Source organism: Pipistrellus hanaki, assembly GCF_964339955.1.
Source record: "Pipistrellus hanaki genome assembly, chromosome: 18".
In the NCBI taxonomy this organism is placed as follows: domain Eukaryota; kingdom Metazoa; phylum Chordata; class Mammalia; order Chiroptera; family Vespertilionidae; genus Pipistrellus; species Pipistrellus hanaki.
Genome location: NC_140520.1, coordinates 29,858,741 through 29,883,480, shown reverse-complemented (window position 1 = coordinate 29,883,480; position 24,740 = coordinate 29,858,741). Strand labels below are relative to the sequence as shown.

Here is a 24,740-nt window from a genome sequence, read left to right as displayed (position 1 = left end):
GCATTTTATTTCTTGTTCTTGTCTTATCACTTCCAGTACAATGTCAAACAAAAGTGATGAAAGTGGGCATCCCTGTCTTGTTTCTATTCTTAGGGGAAATGGTTTTAGTTTTTGCCCATTGAGTATGATGTTGGCTGTAGGTTTGACATATAAGGCTTTTATTATGTTAAGGTCTGATCACTCTATTCCCATTTTACTAAGAGTTTTTATCAAAAATAGGCGTTGAATTTTGTCAAATATTTTTCCTGTATCAATTGATATGATTATGTGGTTTTTATCTTTGTTTATGTAATGTATCACATTTATTGATATGTGCATATTGTATCAGCCTTCCATCCCTGGAATAAATCCCACTTGGTTATGGTGTTTGATCTTTCTAATGTATTGCTAGATCCAACTTGCTAGAATTTTGTTGAAGATTTAACATCTATGTTCATCAGGGATATTAGCCTATAATTCTCTTTCTTGGTAGTGTCTTTATCTGATTTTGGGATTAGAGTAATGCTGACTTCATAGAAAGAGCTTGAAGTGTTCCTTCCTCTTGAATTTTTTGGTATAGTTTGAGGAGGACAGGTGTTAGTTCTTCTTTGAATGTTTCGTAGAACTCCTCTGTAAAGATACCTAGACCAGGGCTTTTGTTTACTGGGAGTTTTTGTTTGTTTGTTTGTTTGTTTTTTATTACTGCTTTAATTTCATCAGTAGTTATTGGATAATACAGGTTTTCTGATGCTTCCTGATTGAGTTTTGGATGATTATATTTTTCTAGGAATATGTCCATTTGGTCAAGGATGTCCAGTTTGTTGGAATACAGTTGTTCATTTATTTTTTCAGATCCTTTGTATCTCTGTGGAGTTCATTGTTACTTAACCTCTTTTGTTTCTGATTTTGTTTATTTGGGTCCTCTCTCTCTGTTTCTTGGTTAGTCTGTCAGAGGGTTCATCAACCTTGTTTATCCTTTTAAAGAATCAGCTCTTAGTTTTATTGATCTTTATATTGTTTTTTTGTTTGTTTTTTTTTTGGTGTCTATATCACTTATTTTCATTCTGATCTTTATTATTTCCTTTCTTCTACTTGTTCTGGGCTTTTCTTGTTGCTATCTTTGTAACTCTTTAAGTTGTAGGGTTAGATAAGTTACAACAAGTTTTTGTTTTTGGGGGGTTTTTTTTGAGGTAAGGATGGAATGCTATGAAGTTCCCTCTCAGGATTGCTTTCACTGTGTCCCATAGATTTTGGATTGTTTTGTTTTCATTGTCATTTTTTTTCTAGGTTGTTTTTTTATTTCTTCTTTGATCTCTTTGGTAACCCATTAATTGTTTAATAGCATGCTATTTAGCATCAATGTTTGATTATTTTTTAGTGTTTTTATTGTAGTTGATTTTGAATTTTATGCATTGTGATCTCAGAGGATGCTTGGTATGATTTCAGTCTTCTTGTATTTGTAGAGACTTATGTGTTCCAATAAGTCGTCTATCTTTGAAAATGTCCCACGTGTACTTGAGGAGAATATATATTCCATAGCTTTGGGGTGAAATGTTCTGAAGGTGTCAGTTTCATCTGATCTAGTGAGCCATTTAGGATTGCTGTTTCCTTATTAAGTTTTTTGTTTAGAAGATTTATCCAATGATGTCAATGGGTATTAAAGTCTTCTACTCTGATTGTATTCCTGTCGCTCTCTCCCTCGATATCTTACAGAAGTTTTTTTTTTTTTATGTATTTCAATTCTTCTGTATTAAGTGCATATATGTTTACCAGAGTTATATTCTCTTGTATTGCTCCCTTTAGTATTATACAGTGGCCTTCATTATCTCTTGTTATGGCCTTCACTTTGAGGTCTTTTTTTGTCAGATATAAATATTACTACCCCAGCTTTTTTCTCATTTCTATTTGCCTGAAGAGTGTTTTTTGGGTTTTTTTTTTTTTTTTTTATCCCTTCACATTCAGTCTGTGTGAGTTCTCTGTTCTGAGGTGGGTCTCTTGTAGATAGCATAGACATGGGTCATGTTTTCTTACCCATTTAGCTACCCTGTGTTTTTTGATTGGAGCATTTAATCCAATTTACCTTTATTGATAAGTATTTGTTCATTGCTATTTTCATTCTTTATGCCTGTGTTCCTTCTTCCCTTTCTATTTCTCATTTTTACAGCAGTTTCTTTAGCATTTCTTGCATTGCTGGCTCAGTGGTAATAAACTCCCTTACTCTTTTTTTTTTTTTTTTTTTTTTTCTTCTGCACAGCTCCTGATTTCACCTTCAATTTTGAATAATAGCCTTGCTGGATAGATTATTCTTGGTTTCAGTCCCTTGTTTTGCATCGTTTTGTATACTTCATTCCATTTCCTTCTGGCCTGAGTTAATTTGTAGGAACTTTCTCTCTCTCTTGCAGCCTTTATGTTCTTTCTTTTTTATGTTGGCCAATTTAATTGATGTGTCTTGATACCGGTTTTTTTTTTTGTTTGTTTTTTTTTTTTTTTTTTTTTTTGGTTCATCTGGATTGGGACTCTCTGTGCTTTTTGTGTGACTTTTTCTTTCCCAAGTCAGGAAAGTTTTCTGTCATTATTTCTTCAAACAGGTTTTTTAATACTTGCTCAGCTTTATATCCTTATGTCACCCTTATTATGTGGCTGTTGTTTAATTTCATGTTGTCCCAAGGCTCCCTTCAACTCTCCTGCTTATCAATGTTTTTTTTCTACTTGCTGCTGTACTTGGCTGTTTTATCTACCTTGTCTTCTAACTCACTGATTCAATCCTCTTTCTCCTACTCCACTGTTGAAACCTTCTGTTGTGTTCTTTGTTGCCACTATGTCATTCTTCATTTCTTCTTGATTTTTACTCCTGTTGTTGAATTTCTCATTCAACTCCTTATAATTCTCATTGAGTTGCATGTATTTGTTATCCAGACATTTGAGCATCCTTATAACTATTACTCTGAATTCTGTCCCTGACAAGTTACTTGCCTTCATTTTATTTAGTTTCTTTTCTGGTGATCTTTCTTTTCTTTCGTTTGGTGATTGTTTCTTTGTTTCCCCATTTTTGCTGTCTCATTGTATTTGTTTCTATGTCTTAGATCAAACTGTTATGTGACCCAGATTTGGGTGGGTGGGTGGTCCTATGTAGTATGTGTTTTGTGGGATCCAGTGGTGCAGTCTCGCTGGGTATTCTAGGAAAGTCCCTTGCTTGAGTTATCCTGGGGTAGTTGGATCTTGAATGTAATTTTTCCACTCATGGGTAGAGTCGCCTTACAGTTGTCTATGTGTCTCATCCCCACCTTCATTGTATAAGCTGTTGTGGATGTGCTCAGGGTCCCTGCTCCTATGGTAAGGTCGTCTGAGGTCTCACTGGTGTGAGACTCACTGCAGGGTCCTGAAGTTTGTGGCCAGTTGACCTGACATACTGTGGGGTCTTTTCTAAAAGGTTCATGTAAAAATAACTCCTAAGGAAAGCAAAACAATAGAGCATTGTATCCATCACTTCTTTGTTTAAAACATTGCATCAGAATACTTAGTTTCTTAAACAAGTTTGAATCCAACATTCAAGCTATCAATTAATGGCTCTTTTAAAACTGAATAAGTATCTTGAGTGCTGTATCCCCAGATTCAGTGTTCAGTACCATAACTGATCTGAGATTCCATTTCTGATGAGCTCTAGGTGATGATGATGCTGGGCCTGGACTACAATTCGAGTAACTAGGGTGAAGACTATTATTGATGTGTCAATATACTTTCAATATGAGGAAATACAATGAAGTTTATAGGCCAATTTTTATCTTGCTTAAGATAGATTTTTAAAGACTCCTAAAGATTTCTTAAAGGTATTTGTTATAATACTTAGTTTTGCCTTGCTTTCTTTTTTAAAAATTAAAAGTTTATATTATACTAGAGGCCCGGTGCACAGATGTGTGCACAGGTTGGATCCCTTACCCTTGCCATCAATGGGGGCCAATCAGGACATCTTGGCCGGTCCCAATTGGGGCTGGCAGCTCAGGGAAAGGACCATGGGAGGTTGGCTGTGGGATCACACTGACCACCATTGAGCACCTGCCCCCTGGTGGTCAGTGCGTGTCATAGCAACTGGTCAACTGGTCATTCTGTTAACTGGTCGTAACAGTCACTTAGTCGTGCATGTATTTGTGTGTGTGTGTGTGTGTGTGTGTGTATTATATGTTAGAGGCCTGTTGCAGGAAGATTCCTGCAATAGAGCTTCCTGCTGTGGTCGCTGCCCCGCCTGCTTTCCTCCCTTCTCTCCAGCCCTACTTGCTTGCTTCTCCACAGCTTCACTCCCTTCTGCAGCGCTTGGCTTCTTTCTATGTTGTTTTCAGTCTTCGCTCTAGCCTGGACATGCAAATTAACTGCCATCTTGATTGGGTTAATTTGCAAACTCGCCCTGATTGGGTGGTGGGCATGGCTTGTGCGTGTAGTGAAGGTGCAGTCAATTTGCATGTTTCTCTTTTATTAGGTAGGATTCTATGTGCTGTTTAATGTTCATAGTCTTTGTTTCTCCCACTTCCTGCAAATTGGTTGTGGTTGCCTTAGAAACCTCTTTTCAGAACTATAAAATGCATGCAATTTTCTCCCCATTTGTAGGTATAACTCTGGAAGCAGGACACCATGCACAGATAATCCCAAATTGCTGTTAAAATTTGCACAAAATGGATTTGATATAAACTTGTATTTGTGATGATTTGGGAACACAATTGCCCTTCTACAGACTTCATGCCAAAGTACAAAATAGTGAGGAGGTACCGTATTTTTCGGACCATAAGACGCACCAGTTTTTAGAGAAGGGAAATGAAGAAAAAAAGATTCTGAAACAAATAGTGTCCTAAAATATTTTACGTGCATTAAAACCCAACATCACAGTCATAAACACATGTAATCAACCCTGTAAAGTAAACAGCAGCATTTAGAACCATTTTAGAGCCGGGCAAGCACACAGAGACCACACAGAGCCGGGCAAGTAAAAAAACTTTTTTTTTTAAAGTATATGTGTAGGCTATATTTGGACCATAAGACACAGGGACTTTTTCCCCCCACTTCTGGGGGGAAAAAAGTGCGTCTTATGGTCCGAAAAATACGGTACAAAATGTGGTATAGGTGGATGTTAAACTCCACTCCACCCACAAGCACATCAAAATATGCACCTATATAGAGAGCAGTAACTCCTGAGAGGCAACTGAGGGCTGATTGAACAGCTTCTGAAGAACAAACGAAAGGAGGAGGCCAAGTAGAGAAATGGGCAACCACAGGGGCTCTCCCGAGTCCGCAGGGAATCTTTGAGAGGAGGTGCAGGTAAGCTCCATCGTACACATTGCCCTCCACCTCGATAAGGCGATGGGGGAGCGCTCTCTGGGTGCTTTGGCCCACCAGCAAGATGGCTGCAGTGTGTTCTCAACCATGCTCCCTGGAGCCCATTTTGGGTCCGAATAAAAGGAGTAAGCAGTATGAACAAGGTATCCCTGACCGGAGCTCTTCCATCCTGACATGTGCCTGCCTGGCTCCAACTAGCCTACCAGCACTGTCCGGCACTCACAAGCTACTCAGAGGTTGCTTCTACCACTTTTTTTTCCCCTAAATGAACTTCAATATTTTCTTTAACCCCGTATTTCCAAAACATTATCATTTCAACATGTAGCACAGGGACACACAAAAAAATATGTAGTTAGGGCCAGAGGGAAAGGGGGAGAGTGGAGTCTGGATGGAGGGGGGGAAAGATGAGGAAAATGGAAGACATCTGTGATAGTGTCAGCAATAAAAAAATTAAATCACCATTTTGAAAATGGGCAGTGGGCATTAAAAGACATATTCCTAAGAAGACATACTTATGGCCAACAGACATGAAAATATGCTGAATATCACTAATCATCATGAAAATGCAAATCAAAACCACAAGGAGATACCACATCACACCATTCAGGATGACTATATTCAAAAAGTAAACAAAGACATGTTGGTAAGGAAGTAGAGAGTGGAACCTATGTATACAGTTGGTGGGACAAATTTGGTATAGCCACTATAGAGAACTATATGGCTTTTCCTTAAAAAACTAAAAATATGCCCTAGCCAGCTTGGCTCAGTGGACAGAGCATTGGCCTGTCAACTGCAAGGTCCTGGGTTCAGTTCTGGTCAAGTGCACATGCCTGGGTTGCAGGTTAATCCCTAATGTGTGGTGTGCAGGAGGTAGCTGATCAATGATTCTCTCTCATCATTGATGTTTCTATCTCTCTCTCCTTATCCCTTCCTCTCTGAAATCAATTTAAAAGAAAAACCTAAAAATACATTTATTATACAACCCAGCAGCTCCAATTCTGGGTATTTACCTGATTGCTTAAAAAAGATACATGCACACATAGGTTCCGTGCAGCCTTACTTATAATAACCAGAACATGTAAGCAATCTAGGTATCCAACAGTAGATGAATGGATAAAGAATTAGTGATATATACACATATATTAGAATATTAGACTATAGTATAAAAGTAAAATCTTTGCAACAACATGGATGGGTATCCTATCTAATAAAAGATCAATATGCACATTGAATGCACCTCCATACCCACAAGCCACGCCCACCAGCCAATCAGGAGTGAATATGAAAATAAACCCAACCAAGATGGCTGTGGCCACAGAGAGCAGGAAGAAGGTTTGGGTTTCCCTGGCAATGAAGCCTGCCCTTGCCAGCCTAGCTTCTACTAAAGCCTATAAAGTTTCAATGATAGAAGATAAATTCCAACAGAAATAGTGGCAGTTACCAAGTTGGAAAGAGCAGGAGGCAAGGGTTGCCTCTGTCGATGAAGGAAGCCACACTTCTGAAGCCCTGGGCTGCTTTGGCCTCCGTTCCAGGCTACAAAGTTTCAATATAGAAGATACATAAATCCCAACAGAAATGGCTGCCGCCATGGAGCAAACAGAAGTCTTGGCTCCACTCCAGACTACAAAGTTCAAATTGTAGAAGATAAATAAACCCCAGATACCAGGGCCTCTGCTTGGGTTGCTGGGGGAGAGGGAGCATGGCCAGCCTGCAAACCACCACAGGCCCCTCGCCCAGGCTGCCCCATACCCCAAAGGACCCCCTAGCCTGATTCAGGACACCCTTCAGGGCAAACCAGCTGGCCCCCACCGATGCACCAGGCCTCTATCCTATCTAATAAAAGAGTAATATGCAGATTGACCATCTCTCCAACACATAATATGGATGCCCCCATGTGGTCAAAGATCCTGCCCCCAAGATGTCCACCACAAGATGGCCTGCAAGGGAGGGAAATTCGGGGTGACAAGGCCTGCAGGGGAGGGCAGTTAGTGGCAAACAGGCTGGCAGGGGAACAGTTAGGCATCAATCAGGCTGGCAGGGGAGTGGTTAGGGGGTGATCAGGCTGACAGGCCCAAGTGGTTATGATGCAATCAGGAAGGCAGGCAGGCGATCAGTCGGGAGCCAGCAGTCCTGGATTGTGAGAGGGATGTCCCAGGTTGGAGAGGGTACGGACTGGACTGAAGGACACTCCCCCTCTTGCATGAATTTCATGCACCAGGCCTCTAGTTATAAATAAATAATAAAGAGAAAGACAAATGCCATGTGATTTCACTTATAAAGTGGAATCAAAAAACAACCAAAACAAAACAATATCAGACACAAAGTCAATGACTAAAGAGATAGTTGCCAGATGGGAGATGGGGGAGAGGGGATGTTGTGTAAAAAAGGTGAAGGGAAATATTATTGTAATCATTTTTCAAAGGGGAGATACAGGGTCCAAGATGGCTGCTCGAGTAGACATCTAACCGCAGCAGCACACTACAATTTCAATGGAATACAACTAAAATGTAGAGTAGACATTGCCCACAGCTACAGGTAGTCGACTGACTGAAAATTCTACAACAAGAAGGAAAGGGAAAACCAGACGGAAAATCAGAGGAGCTGAAAAAAAGCCTAAGGTACGGAGACATGCTGCGCGTGGAGAGGTCGCAGCCAGAGAGGAGGAGAGGGCTGGGTGCTGCCTGGCGTTCCCTAGCAGGAAGGAAATAAAACCCACAGCCTGGGTTGAACCCCCGAACCGGCAGCTTCGACCCCCAGTTATGGGCCAGACCCTGGGGACCCAGGCTCCGGCAGGGGGAGACGGGGCTGTGAGGTGGAATCCCAGGGGAGCAGCGAAAAGCAGGGCCCCCGGAGTCGCTCGCACACTGCGCACAGAGGACTGAATGTTGACTCTGATGCTGGATTACCCTATCCAGAAGAAACAAAGCCTCCGGCGGTGCTGAGCCTCAGTCCGGACTGCCCTGAACCCCAGTTCTGGGCCAATCCCTGGGGACCCAGTCTCAAGCAGAGGGAGACGGGGCTGTGAGGTGGAGTCCTGGGAGAGCGGCGAAAAGCAGAGCCCCCGGAGTCGCGCACACTGCACGCAGAGGACAGTCTGTTGACTCTGATCCTAGACTCCCCTAGCGGGAAGGAGAAAAAAAGCTGTAGGCTGGAGGAACGGGATGAGGAGCAGGAGCCCCTGCTGGAAACCGGCCAGCCGGGCACCAGCAAGGAGCCAAGCGACGGGCCCCCAGGGGGGGGTGTGCCCCTGAGCCTTCGACCGCTGAGCGCGGGCAATGGAGCCAAGGCCGGGGGACTGCTTCCTGGGCGGCGCCAACCCTGGCAACAGGCTGAAGCAGCGCAGGAGCCCGCGGAGAACAAAGGGGTGCCACAGGCCAACCTGCTGAGCTCCCAGGACAAGGAGGAAGAAACCAAAGAAGTTCTCAATGTGAAGAAATCAAGTGAGAGCAAAAGATAGTAAAATTACTTAAGAAGGAGTACAAAGAAGATCTTGAGGGGTCGAGGACTAAGTCAGAACTCAACTCACCAGCCAACATTGCAATATAAATGCGTTTAAAAAAAAAAAAAAAAAAAGACAGAATGTTGGAACGGCGGCGGCCAGGCCTAGAGTGGCCAGGCACAGGGCAGTGGCACCCGGGCCCGGGGCAGCAGCGGCCAGGCTTCAGAGCAGCAGCAGCCAGAAACAGAGCATCAAGAGCCAGCACTGGAGCGGCCAGACCTGGGGCAGTGGCAGCCAGGCCAGAGGCGGAGGCGGCCAAGCCCAGGGTGGCCAGTCCAGGAACACCCAGACCCGGAGTGGCCGGGCCGGGAGAAGCCGGGCCCAGAGCAGCCAAGTTGGGAGCAGCCAGGCCCAGAACAGCAGTAGCCAAGCCCAGAGCATCCAGGCCGGGAGCGGCCAGGCTCGGAGCAGCCAGGCCCTGGGGTAGCTGGGCCCAGAGCAGCCGGGTCGGGTGCGGCCAGGCCCGGAGCAGCAGCTGCCAGGCTGGGAGCGGCCAGGCCCGGAGCAGCCGGGTCTGGTGCGGCCAGGCCCGAAGCGGCGGCTGCCATGCTGGGAGCGTCCAGGCCCGGAGCAGCGGCTGCCAGGCTGGGAGCGGCCAGGCCCGGAGCAGCCGGGCCTTGTGTGGCCAGGCCCGGAGCAGCGGCTGCCAGGCTGGGAGCGGCCAGGCCCGGAGCAGCCGGGCCTTGTGTGGCCAGGCCCGGAGCAGCGGCTGCCATGCTGGGAGCGGCCAGGCCCAGAGGGGCCGGGCCCAGAACAGCCGGGTCGGGTGCGGCCAGGCCCAGAGTAGCAGCAGCCAAGTCTAGAGCAACTAGGTCGGGAGCGGCAGTGACCAGACCCGGAGCAGCTGGTTGTGGAACGAACCAGAGCAACAGAGGCCAGGCCCGGAGCAGCCAGGCCTGGAACAGCTCGCTCCTCGCCTACCCCTGCCCCACGGCTGCCTCTCAGACATGGCGGGAAACTTTTGCGGGAACTTGAGGATCTGCTGAATCAAGTGATGAAGGCTTAGATCTGGAGGTGTTGAGTTAGTATAGCACTGGGGTATTGATCTTTGAGTGCCTTGGGTGGGGCCTGGATGAGGCTGGTTGACCTATTTGGAAATGTCTTGTGTGTGAAGTGTATCATTGGGCATGTGGGGGTATTATTGATATGAGAAAATGCTAAGTAACTGATTTACTCTCTGAAAAGGGATTTACTATTGGGGAAAGGGAGGGAGGAAGAGACTGAACACAAACTGTGCACCTATGGATGAGGACAATGGGGGATGGGGAGGGGGTGGAGGATGGAGTGGGAACCTGGTGGAGGGGGGAAGAAATGAGGAACCTTTGTAATAATATGAACAATAAAGATAGATTAAAAAATAAAAATAAAAAATAAAGTAAAAGGGTTCTATGGAAAAAAATTAAAAAAATAAAAATTTTTCAAAGGGACAAATGAAATAGAATCAGTGTATGATCTCATAAGGTATAACATTTTCAAATCACTATATTGTATACCTGAAACTAGTATGATCAGTATGTTATATGCCAACTATACTGAAATTTTAAAAAAAATGGAAAAAGTAAGTAGAGTGATCGAAAGTTAGGAAATTGAAACAGTAATCAAAAATATACCCTTAAACAAAAGTTCAGGCCCAGGGTGGTCTCACTGGTTAATGCTGACAAACATTCAAGGAAGATTTAATACTAGTCCTTCTCAAATTCCTCCAAAGCACTCAGGAGGAGGGGATATATCCAAACCTATTTCATGAAGCCAACTTTATCCTGATAACAAAACCAGGCAAGGACAACACACAGAAAAAAAATTTGCAGACCAATATCCGTGCAAAAATTGCAGATGCAATATCCGTGCATCAATGCAAAAATTCTAAGCCAAGTACAAAATAGCCAAATACAACTGTACGTTAGAAGGATCACATACCATGATCAAGTGTTCTTCATTCCAGGGATGGGAGGATGGTTCAGCGTTTTCACAAATCAAACACTGTGACAACATTAACAAAATATAGAAAAACCATATCACTGCTTCATGATGCAGTAAAAGCATTTGACAAGATACATTTATGACTAAAACACAATAAAGTGGGTACAGAAGCAAAGTATCTCAACAAAATAAAAGGAAGATGTGATGGTCAGTGATGTCATACTCTGGTGAACAACAGCTTTTCCTGTAAAATCGGGAATAAGACAAGGATGCCCACTCTCACCATTGTTATTCAACATAGAAATGGAAAGCCAAGCCAGGGAAAAGGAGCAAGAATACCTCTTAAAAGGTATCCAAATTGGGATTGAAGTGAAGTCACTATTTGCATATGATAAAATTATATAGTAAACCCTAATGACTCCAACAAAAGACTATAAGAATAAAATGAACAAATACAGTGAGTTACAGGATACAATATCAATGTACATTCTGTTCATATATATTAACAAAATATCAGAAAGAGGAAAAAATCCTATTTACAGTTGCAACGAACAGAATAAAATATCTAGGAATTAAAGGATGTGAAGGACCTTTATACTGGAAACTACATTGTTGAAAGAAATCTAAGAAGATGAAATGGAAAGATATTTCATGTTAATGGATTAGAAGAGTTAGCATCATTAAAGTGGCAATATATCTTAAGCAGTATGCAAATTTAGTGCATTCCTCATCAAATCCCAATGGCATTTTTTCAAAGAACGAGAATAAAAATTTATAAAATTTTATGGAACTGCAAAAGACCTTGTAGGGATCTGCCAAGCCCTGACTAGTTCCATAATGCTGATATTAAAGATCCATATTGGGCCGTAGCAGGTGTGGCTCGGTTGGGAGTCATTCCATGCACTGAAAAGCTACCTGTTCGATTCCTGGTCAAGGCACATGCGAGGGTTGAAGTTCCCCAGTTGGAGGACTGCAGGCAGCAGCCAATAATGTTTCTCTCTTCCTGTGTCTCCAAAAATTATTTATTTACATATATATATATATATATATATATATATATATATATATAATTTTTTTTTTTAGATCCATATTGAGGCAAGCAAGGACACAAAAATGGTAACCAACTGAATGGGAAGAAATATTTGCAAAAGATACCTCTGACAAGGGGCTAATTTCTAAAATACATAAAGGACTCATACAACTCAACAACAACAACAAAATCTGATTTGAAAATGGGCAGAGGATCTGCATAGATAATTATCCAAGGAAGACATACAGATGGCCTAGAAGTATATTAAAGGATGTTCAACATCACTAGTTATAATGGAAATGCAAATGAAAACCACAATGAGGTGCCTCCTCACACTTGTTAGAACATCTGTCATTATGACAAGGTATAACAAGTATTGAAAAAAATATGGACAAAAGTGAACCCTCATGCACTGCTGGTGGGAATGTAAATTGGTGCAGCCATTATGGAGGTTCATCAGAAACTTAAGAATAGAGCTAAAATACAAACCAGCATTCTTTCTTCTGGGTACCTAACTGAAAATTGTGAAAACACAAGATATATGGAACATTATGTTCATTGCAGCATTATTCACAATAGCTAAGACATGGAAACAACCTAAGTGTCCTTCTGTAGGTGATTGGATAAAGAAAAAGAGTTGGATAAAGAAAAAGATCAAGAATGTGGTATGGATAAAAGCATGACTGTAGAACACAATGGAACAGAATAGAATCTAAGGTAGAGCCTTTCAAATGTGTCCAATTTATTCTATCACACATGTACAAACAATACAGTGTAAAATGGATAAAGTACCAGCATAATTGGACATCAATATGCCATAAAAGGGAACTGTGCCATATTCAAACATTTACTAAAAATAGATGATAGACTTTATTTAAATTCAAAATTATAAAAACTTTAAAACATAGGACATATTCATGACTTGGCCAAAGAGTTCTTAAATACTAAAGCATGATCCTTTAAAGAAAAAAAAAGATGTTAATAAATTTGACTTCTTAATAATCAAAGCTTCTGCTCTCAAAAGACATTGTTATAAGAATTTTTAAAAATGAGCCCAACCCGTGGCCATTATGGTTCTGTTGGTTGGAGCTTCGTCTTGCACTCCACAGGGTTGCCGGTTCTATTCCACGTCAAGGCACATTGGATTCAGGACAAGTAACGAAGGCAACTGATCAATGTTTCTCTCTCACAATGATTTTTTCTCTCTCTCTTTTTTTATATCTAAGCATGTCAACACCACTGAACACCTAGCAGGATGGCTGGGGGGAAAAACAAGGAAAAAAAATTAACAATACCATATACTGGCATGGATATGGAGCAATTGAAACTCTCATATATAGCTGTTAAGAATGCAGTGTTATCCCTATTTTTGAACAGTTTTGCAATTTCTTATAAAGTTAAACATATACTTCCATATAACAGCAATCCAAGTAAATTATAACATGTTCACATAGGAACCTATATGGGAATATTCATAGCATCCTTAGTTACAATCACACCACATTGGAAATATCCACATAGTTTTCAGTTAATGAATTAAGTGAACAACCATGGTGCATCTATATGATGGGATAATACTCTGCAATAAAAAGGAATACGCTTCTAATCCACACCATGATAGAAACGAATCTCATATGCATTATGCTAAGTTTAATTAAAAGCCATACGCAGAGGCTGTGGTCCCATCATGACACTCTGGAAAAGAAACACTAGTTATACAAAACAGATATTAGAGAAACACTTCCATTGGTTGCCTCCTGCAGAAGCCTCAACCAGGACCCAGGGCAGGGTGGAACCTGTAACCAAGTTATGTGTCCTTGACTGGAATGAATGAAACCCAGGACCCGTTGGTTCACAGGCCAAAGCTCTGTTTACTGAGTCAAACCGGCTAGAGCAAGATCAACAATTTGTTTAGCTAAATGGGAAAAAGTATGGAGGTTACTCATAAAGTTTAAAATAGAATTACAAGTTGATCCAACAATTCAACTTCCTGGAATATGTCCAAAGGAAATGAAGTCACTATGTGGAAGAATAGATATCTGCACCACCCTAGTGGAGCATTATTTACAATAATCAAGACATGGTACAGCCAGTGTCCATCATTGATGTGTGATTAGATAAAGAAAAGGTTAGGTATGTATGTCCTGCCGCTTGCAACAGCATGGCTGGACCTTGGGGACATTATGTTAAGTGAACTGAGTCATACAGAGAAGGACAAATACTGTTGACCTCACATATAGGAATCCTAAAACCAAACTCCTACAAAAAGAAATCATATTTGTAGTTGCCAGAGCCAGGAGTCAGGGGGCCGGGGAAATTGGATGCAGTTGGTCGACAGTTATAAATTAAGCAAATACTGGAATGGAATGTACAGAGGGTGACTATAGTTGGTAATAGAGTATTGTGTATTGGCAAGTTGCTAAGGAAATAGATATTTAAATACTCTGATCACAAGAAAGAAAAATATTTTTGGTAACTATGTGAGGTGAGGAATATTAATTAAGTTTATTGTGGTAGTTATTTCAAAATATACACATTATCGAATCATTATGCTGTATATCTTAAATTTATACAAGATGGCAGTTACAGCTCAATAAGAATTTGAAGGAGAAAAGACTTACTAAGGGAATCTCTAATCATGAATGCAGATGTTAAGACTTAATGCTAGCATTCATTGCAATGGAGCTTGAATGTAGTCACCCTCCTGTGATGCTTCTTTGCAATGGTTATGGATTTGGATCTGAACATGTCTGTTTTTCTTCATTTGCATTTTATAGGGCAAGTTAACACAGTATTCCTGGGAATATTGAGGTGGGTGAGTGATTTTTTAATAAAATCTTCAAATTTAGGAAAATGTAATACACAATGAAAGTACATTTTGTTTGTATAGAAAGTTGCTTTGAAATCTCGTTTCAAAGATTGATGCCAGCTCTCAAGGTTGATTATTTCAACAACACCAAATGTATTTTATATATTGTATATTCTATAAAGTCTTTATACTATGTATCTGTCACCTCAGCCATCAAACCTAAAACAAGAGCACTGAGAATTTGAACAAATTTCCCTTCCTTAGCTAAAAATATTATTGAATAATAACCATAGTAAATAGGGTAAAACTCTGGTTTGAAAAATATTTTTGTAACTTCTTAGTGATTTAGAGAAGCCGTAAAGTTAATGCCTGGCATTTGTTCTCCACCTTTTCTAATATCAACAAACCAGTCTAAGAAATAGTAACAATTTAGACTCAGCTGCTTCTGTGAAAAGTTAGAGGGTGCTAACACTCCTAACAGGAATGCCAGCTTGGTACAAAGTGAACACTGGCCTTTCTGGGGAGAATTCCCCTCTTTAAGAGGCATAGAATGCGCTCTGAATTCTGGCCTAGGGGGGTTTCTCTCCCAGCTTGAATTGAAGGCTATCTCACTTCAGCAAGTCACCTGTCAGGAGGCAATTTTGTAGGGAGTAAATCCATCAGCTACCCCAAATTGCATCAGAATTACTCATTGTGTGGGTCTCACCCCGCCTGCTAAAAGGCAGAGTAAACTTAAGCCACATATTTCAGAAAAGGAAGCCGAACTGTGTGCTTTTGTGATTGGTCCTCTGCAGGGAAGAAGAATCACGGAGCTCAGGTAGCACTTTATGCTCAGGTGGACCAGATCCTCCCTCTCCCAGTCCTCACGCCTGGCAGGGTCTCTTTCCAATGAGCCATGCGCAGAGAGGAAGGGCTGTCGCTCTCATTTATTCATAAAGGGTGTTTTTAAAAAACACTTTTATATTTAGTAGCACAAATTGGTCTTAAGAAATGTTACCCTGAGAGGGATATGTTTGGGAAATCAGATGGGACCAGAGTAAATACTATTGTACTCTATAAGGTGTTCCTTCCCTTTGAAATCTCTGGTGAGGGACATTAGGAGGATGAATTTGAGTAAGAATAAGCTGTAATTCTGAGTAGATATAGAGTTGAGGTTATAATGCATTTGTTTTCACATATTTCGTGTAAAGAATATAGCACTGGATTAGAAGCAAGGACAGCTGCACTAGTTATTTTTTTTAAAACCTAATTGAACCCTGGCCAGTGTCTCTCAGTGGTTAGGGTGTCAGCCCATATACCGAAGAGTCTCCGGTTCAATTTCTGGTCAAGGGCATGTAGCTGGGTTACATGTTTGGTCCCTGCCACAGTCAGCATGCCTGAAGGAGGCAATCAATCAATGTGTTTCTCTCACATCAATGTTTCTCTCTCTCTTTCCTCTTCCCTCCCTTCTCTCTAAAAATCAATGGAAAAATATCCTTGGATAAGGATTTTTTTTTTTTAAGTCTAATTGAAGTATTTTTCAACCAAAGTTTATTTTGCTAACAAACATAAATTGATTTTATAATAGGTTCTGCTTCAAATTTAGTTTTTATTTGAATATGTTTATATGTGAGATTGAAATATGTGTCAATATCATTTATGTTTTATTGTCATATACACTGAGTAGCCAGATTATTATGATCTCTGAACCCATAATAGTCTGGCCACTCAGTGTGTGTGTGTGTGTGTATTATAGGCCTGGTGCATGAATTTGTGCATGGGTGGGGTCCGGCCATCCTGACCAAGGACAGGGGACATGGGTGGTTGACCAGACTGTCTGCTAATTGAATTTCTGGTGGAGGAGACAATTTGCATATTAGTCTTTTATTATATAGGATATACACTGAGTGGCCAGATTATTATGCATTCAGAAATCATAATAATTTGGCCAGTCATTGTATTTTATCAATTACTTAAATATATGGGAAAACCAGTTTTCTATAGAAAAGTTTGTTTAAATGACAGGGAAAATGTATATTTTAATTAAAATTTTCTCAAAGCTGGAAGAAATGTGTAGTCTCATATTTGAAGGTCTTTTTGTTCATTTTTTGAAAATTGGATCTTTAAATCTGGTAAAAATGAAATGGAGAATTGGAGAAGTTTCCTTTGTAATGTGTTTATTTCCAGTGTGTTTTATCTCAGCTCAGAATATGTTTCTAATCTGGGCCCATTTTCTCTAATCATTCCATTCACTCATTCATCACTGGTGCCTCTCACATCTCAGAGCCAGTAGTGCATCTAAGCTTCTCCATTCCCAGCCCATCACATGCCTCTCCTGCTTACTGGTGTCCTGCACTCTCATTTGACAAAAAAACAACAACAAGAAAACTGGTGTTCTAAAATTATATTAAGTATATAATTCTCTAATAGGAATTGAGTCAAATCCATCCTTGTTCTCTGTGTCTAATTATTAGTACAATTAAAATCTTTCCCATGCTCATGGGAAATGGGCAGAAAATGTTATATGATTTGACAGCAACACCCATTTATTTCATTTAGTAAGTAATATATATTTATTATGTACCTATTGTAGGCCTGGAACTCTCTGAGCACTTGAGAAAAAGCAAGAAAACTCTATCCCTCCTTCATGGAGCTTGTTCAGAAAAACAGGGAACAAGGTTCAGAACATATCAGTTGGAGCCTCAGGTGAGTCAACTCAAATGCATTAAAGAAACCAACAACGCCAAGACCGGTTTGGCTCAATGGATAGAGCGTCGGCTTGGGGACTGAAAGGTCCTGGGTTCGATTCCGGTCAAGGGCACGTAACTTGGTTGCGGGCATATCCCCAGTAGGGGGTGTGCAAGAGGCAGCTGGTGGATGACTCTCTCTCATTGATGTTTCTAGCTCTCTATCTCTCTCCCTTCCTCTCTGTACAAAATCAATAAAATATATATTTTTTAAAAAAAGAAACCAACAAGGATACCATTTATGATGCTAAATATCGTTGGATGCTTTGGCCGGTTTTTCTCAGTGGTTAGAATGTCGGCCGGCCGTTGGACCGAAGGGTTGTGGGTTGGATTCCAATGACAGGTACCTTGGTTGCAGGTGCCCCAGCCCCTGGAGGGGCACGTGCAGGAGGCAACCAATTGATGTGTCTCTCTCAAGTCAATGTTTCTCTCTCTCTCTCCTCCTTCTTCCTCCTCCTCCTCCCACTTTCTCTAGAAATTGATGGGAAAAAATATCCTTGGGTGAGGATTTAAAAAAAATGGTTTGATGATTCCGAAGTACAGAAATTTCATAGATAGGAAGAAAGTTTTAGTAAATCCCAATCGTTAAACTAATCAAGTACCCATAACTAGGAAACCAAACACTAGTTATAATATATTTTTCCCTGTTAAATCTTCTCATGAAAACACACACATACACACAAGTACACCTTACTTCCAAGCGTAGAAATAAATGGGAAAGTTCCCACCCCCAGCTGTTACTGAGATGTGATTGATATATAACAGTGTACAGATAGATGATTGTAGAGAATAGATTCTGTTTCTACAAGTGCCAACATTGAGCCACAGAACATTTCTGTTATATCACACATTTACTACTGTAATCATGAAGACAGAGTCTAATCCCCCCTCACTGGGTTTCCTATTTGTTGCCTTACTTATACCTCCTTCAACATGTGTGTCATCATGGAGGGTCTACACTTAATAATCCAAGATTCTGAGGCCTTTATTTTATACATCACCTCCACACATGCTGTTTTACAGCTGCACTAACAGTCCAAACATTGTGTTGGGCTGAGAGGAAGAGGAAATTCCATGATTTGTTGAACCTTGAAAGTTGTTAGTACATCTCAGAGGCTGAACTGTTTAAATATATACACAGTTTTATCTTTCCAGCAGATGTGTTTGAGGTTTGTACTGAGATCTTCCATTTCCTTATCATCCTCATTCCTTCTGTGAGTTTCTGTCACCATTCTATGAACAAAATAGATGTTGATATATAAGTTGGGTTATTAATTTTTTTTTCTTTTCCTGATTCCAAACATAACCTGAGTCAATATAAAAAGTTGAAAAGCACAAAAAATGAAATTTGCACAATCCTGTCAACTGTTAGTTGTTTGTTTGTTTTTTTGGTGGGGGGGGGGAGGTATATTTCCATCTAATCTCTACTTGTGTGTATCAATAAACTACTTTTGTTTAATAAAAGAAATACCAAAAGGCACATACTAATTTGTAGTCTGCTTTTCTTCTACTAAAGAATAGAGGATAGTTTCTCTCTCTCTCTCTCTCTCTCTCTCTCTCTCTCTCTCTCTCTCATATATATATATATATATATATATTATATATATATATATATATATATATAATATATATTATATATATTATATATATATATATATATATATATATCTTACACTGCTTACTGCATAGAATTCCATCCCATTAGCCATCTGGCAAAAATTCCTTATACTTTTGCTAGACACTTAAGAACTTACATTTCCCACCCCCCCCCCCCAAAAAAAAAATTATACATTTTGGCTCACAGGTCTGATGGTCTCTGTGGAATGAACTCTAAATGTATCTATTTGCTTTAAAAGTCAAGTTCATTTAAAAACTTAAAAAACACCTCAGGACTGGTTTGGCTCAGTGGATAGAGCGTCCGCCTGCGGACTGAAAGGTCCCGGGTTCGATTCCAGTCAAGGGCATGTACCTTGGTTGCGGGCACATCCCCAGTAGGGGGTGTGCAAGAGGCAGCTGATCGATGATTCTCTCTCATCAATGTTTCTAACTCTCTGTCCCTCTCAATTCCTCTCTGTGTAAAATCAATAAAATATATTTTTTTAAAAAAGAAGAAGAAGAAGAAGAAGAAGAAGAAGAAGAAGAAGAAGAAGAAGAAGAAGAAGAAGAAGAAGAAGAAGAAGAAGAAGAAGAAGAAGAAGAAGAAGAAGAAGAGTGTCCTAGGGCACAGTCTTTAAAATAAATAAATAAATAAATAAATAAATAATAAAATAAAAACTTCAAAAACACAAAAATTATGTTTTGTTGGTCCTGGGCCTCCCAATGTTTACTCACATTGTTTGACATTTTTATCCTTTGCAACAAATAGAAAATGTCAATTCTTTTGTTTGTTCTTTTAATATTGGTCATATTCCCGGTTTTTGTTTAATTAATACAGTTTTACTCACAATTCTAGAAATAAATCCTGTTCATAATTATATTTCTAGCATTGACAGACTGTTTCATCAGAAAAATTCCCCGTATTATTAATTCCTATATATCCAAACAATAATGATATTCATCACTTCCAAGAATTTGCCATGAATACATCCTTGCCCTTAACTTTTTCATTCATGTGTATTTCCTCTCCAATAAAACAGTTATTGATCAAGAGCAAGGGCCCCATATGTTTATGGCCAGGAATTGATTTATCTTCCCAGGGGTTCCCTCAAGGAACTATCTGAGCCCTTGATAACAAGCAGAGTTATTTACATTAGGTGTTGGGCACGCAGTGGCCAGACCATCTCGGTGATTTTGAAATCTAGCAGGCATTGAGAGGATTCAAGTAGCAGACCTTCAACCATGTAAATCTCAAGTGTCGTCCTTAATCAATGCCGAGCTAATGCCCAATGTTGAGCAAGGCCCTGGCACTCCTGCCAGTCTGGAGGTCCCAGGACCAAAGTGGAGCCCTAGGCGACCCCGGTCTGGGCTCCGGGTTTCTATTTTCAGGCCCACGAGCTTTATTTTTCCATCCCGGGCTCCGGAAAGGGCGCGATGATGACTGGGCCGCTCTTGTTTCCTTCCCGCCCTTCCTGAGCGGGGTTGGTGCCTTTCAGTCTTCGGGGAGCGGGCGGTGACCCACCATTTCCCACAAGCATTGTGAGGTGAAGGGCCGTCCTTCTCCCGCCGGCGTGGGCGGAGCCTGAGCTGCCAATAACCCGCCGGCCACGCCCCTTCCCCCGTCGCCTATCGCCTACCGCCCCACTCGTTGGGCCCGCCCCCTAGCGACACTTCCGTCGGGCGCAGTGCAAGCCAAGCCCGCTGGGAGTTCCGCCTTCATGGTTCCTGGCTTCCCGCTCCTCCGCCCGGAACATGACGGCCTCTCGCGGGCCTCGCAGGGCATCTCCTCGCCGTGCCTTCTCCGCTCGGAGCCTCGTTGGGAACCTGTTGGTGACGCTAGTGCTCTGGCTACCCGCGCCCACCGGTAAGGGCCCGGACACGGGGTGCGCTCCCGGAGCGAGCTGGGGCGGGTAGGGTGGGGGGCTGGCCGACCGCAGCCGAGGGCGGGGAGAGGTTGGGCTGGTGGGTCGGGGGAAGGGGAAGGGGGGATGGGGCTTGGGCTTGGGCAGAGCGGCCCCGGGTTGTGCTTGTGCGCGGCTCCAGGGGAGGGAGGACCCCGGGGTGCCAGCGGCTTGTATGGAGCCTCGCAGGGCGCTGGGCGCGGCCCGCGTTTGCCAAAGCGTGTCCTCGGCGACAGCGGGCAGGTGTGTGGGGGCCGAGCCCAGCGGGATGAGGGCGGGAAGCGCAGCCCAGGTGGTTGAGGGCTGCTCCTGAGAGCCCGGTGTACCGGATCCAGCAGGTATCACAGGTCCTGAAGGTAGGGCTAGGAGGTTTAAGAGAAATAAAGACAAGAGAAAGCGGGGCTTCAGGTGGACTGCTAGTCCATGGTGAGACTGCAGCAGCGTTATTAGTTGCAGGCGTACATTTTTGCGGCCTTTCTGGGCGTTTCTCCAAGTGCCCCTTCCCCAGGACAAGGCCGCCCGTCAGCTCCTTAAGGCGTTCTTGGAAAAAGATACATAGAGCAGGCATCTGGCTAGATATCATTGAGAACAGCTTAGCTGAGAACATCCAGGTAAGTTATTTATGCATCACACGCATTCCTAACAATGGGGCTATGGTCTGCCCTGTCCCTAGTTGACCCTGAAGGCTTAGGGGAGAACAGGTAGGCGTCCCTACCCTGTGCTCAATCCCCTGTAGGAGAGCAGGTAAGTGTCCCTACCCTATGCTCCATCCTTGCCCTCGGGCCCCATGGAACACGGCTTCCCACAGCTCCCCCTTTTTAATTTATTACAACTTAAGCGGAATGCTGTCCTTCTCTTGATGAAGCTGAAGCAGGCGGATGTCCATGGCTAAGTTGTACATTTGCTTACAGATTAATCTTATACAGAAAGGCAACAACATGCATAAAAATACCAGGAAACTTGCTACTGCAATTTAGGCCTATTACTCCATGAAGGAAAGCACTTGTAGTTGGGAAGTTGTCCCGTAGCCCGGATACAAACTCCGAGGCTTCTCTGGCTATATCAATATCAAGCTTTGGTGCGTTCAGCAAATTTTGGATTTCTCCATGCAACATTCGCAAATCAAGGGAGGTGTTTGCATCATGCCATATACCCTGAAGATGCCTTTTAACATTTTCCCATGGAAACCTAGAATCATTATATTCTTTTGGGGTTACGCAAATCCATGAGAATGCGGCGTGTCATCTTAGAGAGCTTTTCACCTCCAAGCTTACAATCTCATCGCCTAGGATTTGTACAACATCATAGAGAGTTCACCCTTTGTTCTATTTTCCTGTCCCAGTCCTCTTGGGCTTGTTGTGCTTGCGTTACATTGTAAGCCAGGTTGTTTACATAGTCTGCTGTCTGAATGGAGATCGTTAACGATATGGCAGATGCAATGGCAGAAGCAATTAAAGTGATTAAGGCAGTGATACCCGCTATTTACAATCCTACAAATCTTTTCGTTCGGCCTAAGGCCCTTTCTACTGTCTGAAGCACAGCAAGCCCCATGTCAGAGTACCACTCTTGGGTGGTGTTAACTGGCAGGAGGACAAATACAGGTTGATATAAGATTAACAAGGATGGGGTAGTGCCATTAATGCAATTGGTTAGACTGCAATTATTACAGGCGAGGCTGGTTATTTCAGTTTCATTGTCTAGGCTAATATTAAAATTACCCAGTAACAAGGCATGAGGTTCAGGTACACATGCGGACACGCTCACATTCCAGCCGTTCCCCGAGCCACTAATGACTCCCCTTTGCAGCTGCACTGTCACATTCTCCTTCCCGACAGTGACGTCCATGGCGGCCACCATTTTCCACAAATCTCTTTGGTAAGTAATATTGTCCATTGTCCAAAGTCCAGTCACTAGGTTCTTTGGCCGAAGATTGCTGTTCATCTCGGCCCAGTCGCATAGGGACCTGCGGCAGACCGTTTCATTCGCATGACATGTCCGCCACATCAGCCCAAGGTTATTTTTAGATGGCCCCAAAGGCCCACAAGGTTTGACTCCCTGCGGGTATGTCCCAGGACCACGGCGTGCCCTGGTGCCATTTCTAGCAATGTAATAGCTATCCATACCCCAGTGGATACCTGCAGAATGATTGGTATCGATATCAGACAGCCTCTGGACCATGGTGCAGCCCTCTTTATCCTCAAAGGAAAAACACACTGGTGTCCCTTTGGTAACTCCTTGATAATTGTACCCTTCTGCCCAGGCTGGGGAAATGTGGCCCGAGAACATAAGCCCCAAGTTCTTGGTGTCATTAACATAAACAGGAATGCTCTTATCCTCCCAGGTTGCCGGATGCAGCAGTGGTGGGTTGGGTACATACGCCCAATAAACAGCAGCATGCACAGCCATCAATTGCGATAGAAGCCATAGGAAGGAAACCAACTGAGCAACCACACGGATCTCTGGCAGCTTGTCACGGCGAAGGGAAACTCTCCGTCGCCGGCCCCCACGCTGCCTCTTCTTCTGACGCATCAAGCCGTTCAGCTGGGCTCGCAGCCGCGCGATTTTGCTTCCAGGCATGTCGAACACACTGCTCTGGCAACCACCGCGGATTATCGTCTCCTGTAGGGAAAACACAAACATAGCCTCGACCCCACATTAGTACTGGATCCGGCCCATGCAATTCCCTAGTCAGCGGATCTCTCCAGTATATATCTGGAAAGTGTTTTGGTGTGGGCTCCCAAAACCGCTGAGCCGTCGTCTTTGTCCATTTGCAAAAAATTTAAAATAAAGATTATATGATTAAGTAAATTCCTGGGGGTGTGGGTATAATACTCCCCCTTTTTAATTTTAAAAAGCTGATTTTTGAGTTCTTGATGAGCTCGCTCCACAGTGCCTTGTCCCTGTGGGTTGTAAGGAATGCCATCTTTTAGGGAGATTCTAAAGGTTGTGCAGAACTGCTGAAATTTTTTACTGCAGTAGGCAGGTGCATTATCAGTTTTAATTTGCTGTGGAATACCCAAAATGGAAAAACAATATAATAAATGATCTATACAATGTTTGGCTCCCTCACCTGTCTGAGGTGATGCTAGGATAAAGTGAGAGAAGGTGTCTAAAGTTACATGAACATATTTCTGCTTCCCAAAGGAGGGAACATTCGTAACATCCATCTGCCATAACTGATTAGGCTTTAAATCGCGGGGGTTCTCCCCGAAATGAGGTACAGGTAACAGCTGTGGACACTGAGGACAGTCACGGATAATTTGCCTGGCGGCCTCGCATGAGATCTTAAATTGCTGTCGAAGCCCTTGCGCTGACTGATGATGTAGCACATGAGAGTCTTTTGCTGCCTGGACTGGATCAGTGATGGCTAGGAAACGGCCCTGCTTTTGACCGTCCGCAAGCTCATTACCTTCCGCTAAAGGTCCTGCTAGCTGAGAGTGACCCCAAATATGCCCTATAAAGCAAGCTTGCTTGCGAGAGCGTAAAACTTCTTGAATCTCCTGAAACAATTGCTGTATTGTCTCATTGGCAGCGGCAATATGGGGTACTGTCTCTATCAGGTTTAGAGCTAACACAGCATACTGGCTGTCTGAGTAGATATTGATAGGTTGAGGATATAGTGTCAAGCCTGCTTGATGGCGAACAATTCTACCTGCTGAACTGAGGTATAAGTAGTACTCCAAGAGCGCTGGCAATCAAAGGTAGTGACAGCCGCAGTCCCTTTTGATGACCCATCAGTGAAAACTAACAACGGGAGGGACAAGATGGCGACCGAACAGACAGACTTGTTCTGACCCTGGTCCTAGAACAGATAGAAGCAGCGGAACTCTTTAAAACGCCTAGGGACACGAAACAGATTGTTAAAAATCGAGGGTATCCGACCTGCGCGGACACGCGCATTCCTCAGAAAGGTTGGATTTTGCCGGGGACAAAGCGGGGTGTGTGTCCCAACCGCGAA

The 24,740-nt window shown here is 42.6% G+C and overlaps 1 protein-coding gene across 1 annotated transcript in view; it reads left to right on the top strand.

Annotated features, from left to right (window-relative positions):
- The window catches only part of LOC311612392 (membrane cofactor protein-like), a 135,191-nt gene that overhangs the window by 42,393 nt on the left and 68,058 nt on the right, over nucleotides 1–24,740 (top strand). The gene's annotated exons all lie outside the window — the stretch shown is intronic.